Source organism: Lactuca sativa, chromosome 4 (genome assembly GCF_002870075.4).
Source record: "Lactuca sativa cultivar Salinas chromosome 4, Lsat_Salinas_v11, whole genome shotgun sequence".
Lineage (NCBI taxonomy): Eukaryota > Viridiplantae > Streptophyta > Magnoliopsida > Asterales > Asteraceae > Lactuca > Lactuca sativa.
In genome coordinates, this window is record NC_056626.2 from 274,044,806 (window position 1) to 274,048,249 (window position 3,444).

The following is a 3,444-nucleotide window of genomic DNA, read 5'->3' on the forward strand; positions in this document are numbered from 1 at the left end:
TGACAATACAGATTGTGGTAACAATCAGGAACACCAACAGGTGCCTGCCAGTAAAAATACCTCGGGCCACAAACCTACGAGCAAGAAGAGAAAGTTTTGGAACATGAAGGAGCGCCACCAATCTCAAAAATCCACTAAAAGACAACAACATATGGCCACCCCCACCATTACAACAGCAGTCACGACACATGCCTCGACACTAGCCACAGGGTCTGCCACCCAAACGTCGGCCAGACCATATAAGGGGTCACTCCCGAAGTGTAACAAGTGTAATTACCATCACACAGGAGCTTGCCGAATTTTACAATGTGATAACTGCAACAGGAAAGGACATACCTCCCGTTTTTGTAAGGCCCCGACCCAACATCTCCCTTCAATCACCAGCACCAGGGCGGACCCAGTATGCTACTTATGCGGTGAAATGGGACACTTCAAGAGAGAGTGTCCAACTGAGAAGAATGACGGAGGAGCCGGAGGAATGTAACAAACGAACCGGCAGGAACAGTAGGAAACCATATTAGGACTTTTGTAATGTTTCCAACGACAAAAACGTTTAAGTACCATATGTTGTAATGAAATTGTTATGCTTGCTAAAGTCACCGTCTCTCTAAAAGTAGTTAAAATACTCTCTCGTTTAAATCGAACCAAATACATTCATATATGATCTTAGGATCATTACCTGTAAGATGTGATGACATTGTGCATACATCGGGGTTAATTATAATCAAAATACTGAAGTCTTGAAACAAATAATCCTGACTCCTATTACGTGTCTAGTAGTAAGAATTAAGTGGGGCCACCCACTCGACGATTCCCCAAACATCGAAACCTTCGTCTCTCATAAACATCCAGCACGAACCTACGAATCATCTTTTGCTATGGAACCCCAAAACATGCACCAGAGGAGTGTTATACTTCCCGAAACCTTATCACAAGCACTTACAGGAGACCTTTGGGAATGTCACGCATGTAGCAGACAAGGTCCAAGCACAGAAGCTTGGGAAAGATATGGTACAAGTTCTGCCATGAACTTCGGGCCAAGGTTGCCCAGGAGGGCGAGTAAATGTCCTACCATCTATGAAGGCCTAATCGTGTAAACCAAACCCACATGCTTCCTACCGAGCTACAAGAACTATCAGGTCCGAACCTGTCAAACTACCCAACAGTGAAATGGAAGAACCAAGCTTCTCACCTTGGAAAACTCTGGTCTTATTCCTCATATAGAAAGGCAAATTGATCATAGTTTCATTAACTTCGGAGGCCCCGACAATATCTCCAATAGAAACCTTTACTATCTACCTCGCATAGACGAATAGGTTGACCCACCACAAGGAACGAGGTACCCTTCAGGAATTGGACTTGAGATCTAAATATCACCAGTCGCGAGTATTGGAGAAGGATGTCCGTGGATAACCTTCCAAACTCAACGCGGACACTGCAAGTCCGTAGTGATACCCCTCGGATGGGACCAACCCGTTCGCAGTATTCATATGTTATGCCATTCCTACTAGGATCCGTTAGTCCTTGCCATTGTAAGTGACTTGCTTATCTACCCTCGTAGTAAGAAGGAAACCAAGGAGAGCAGCAACAACAAACCGCGAAAGCAATACGATCGGAGAAGCTTTACCCAAAGTTCTCTAGATACGAGTTTTGGAATTGAGGACTCAAATTCCTAAGACACATCCTTATCAATGTGGAAATCCTTAAGGACTCTTTCAATTGATCGAAACCGTTGAGAAAACAGTCAGCGCAAAAGACGTCAGTAGGAATACCCCAAAACTTTCAGGTCTCGCTGACTTACCGTCTTAGTCCCTTTGGGACTTCTCGTAAATTTCAGAATCCCCTTACGACTTTGACCATAAAGGAGCAACCCTTGACTGGAAAGAAAAGCAAAAGGAAGAAACCTTTGGAACTCCAGAATAAGAGACCAAATTCCTCTAGAAACCTCACTCTAGGCAGGTTTAGTACGCTTTGGAGAGCGTGGAAAGCCAAAACCCCAGATAATTATGCCTTTCGGGATTCTTGTAAGAATCAGCCATGTAATCGCAACTTCAATCTACTCCTGCGAGTTTGGTAAAGTACATTCTACCCGAAGTGTCTTGAACTTGCAGAAGTATCTATTCGACGAGACTCTTGTAATCCTCCTCGACGAGATCGAGTTCCACAAGAGCCTCACCTTCGTGAAAGAACCATAGTGACCATGGACCGAAAGGTTAAGCGAACGCAGCAACGCTGCTCCCCATTAGTGAAAGTTCGCAGGAATACTAACCAAGGACCTGGAGTCACTTGGAGGCGCGAGAACCAGTCGATTAGGAAGTATCCCCACTTCATGGCTCGATTGTTCATGCCTACTCCTTGCCTAAATTCAAATTTCGGGATGAAATTCCCTCTAACGGGGGAATGATGTGACAACCGTCAATATTCGGTCAAGTCAAAGTCAACTAAAGTCAACAAGTCAAACGGGTCAACTCAATTTGCCCGTAGGTACTAGAGTTTACGTTATGTAATTTCTAAACAACTCTCTATTCTAATGAGAGATCATAAAACGAAAAGTGCGTACATCTAGATCTCCTTAACCTAAAACGGTGGTACGTGGAGAGCCAAACCGATAAAACAATGAACAAGAACAATAAAACAATGTTGCATACTCATAGGGAGTGTGTAAGATCCTAAAACATGGCATAACGGGGTCTACGGACCTTGCATTGCGAAGCCGGACACTCACATTCGTCACACACGAAACCGCTCTCAATCGTTTTCACTCTATCTCTTCTTATCACAAATCTCTCTAAGTATGTGAAATCTCTCCCAAATCTCTCTTTGTATGAGAAATCTCTCCAAGAATGTCAAATCTCTCCCAAATCTCTCTAAGTATGTGAAATCTCTCCCAAATCTCTCCTTGTATGAGAAATCTCTCCAAGAATGTCAAATCTCTCCCAAATCTCTCTAAGTATGTGAAATCTCTCCTAAATCTCTCTTTGTATGAGAAATCTCTCCAAGAATGTCAAATCTCTCCCAAATCTCTCTAAGTATGTGAAATCTCTCCCAAATCTCTCTCTGAATGAGAAATCTCTCCAAGAATGTCAAACCTCTCCCAAATCTCTCTAAGTATGTGAAATCTCTCCCAAATCTCTCTCTGAATGAGAAATCTCTCCAAGAATGTCAAATCTCTCCCAAATCTCTCTAAGTATGTGAAATCTCTCCCAAATCTCTCTTTGTATGAGAAATCTCTCCAAGAATGTCAAATCTCTCCCAAATCTCTCTAAGTATGTGAAATCTCTCCCAAATCTCTCTCTGAATGAGAAATCTCTCCAAGAATGTCAAATCTCTCCCAAAACTCTCTAAGAATGTGAAATCTCTTCCAAATATCTCTTTGTATGTGAAATCTCCCCAAGTATGTCAAATCTCTCCCAAATCTCTCTGAGTATGTGGAATCTCTCTCAA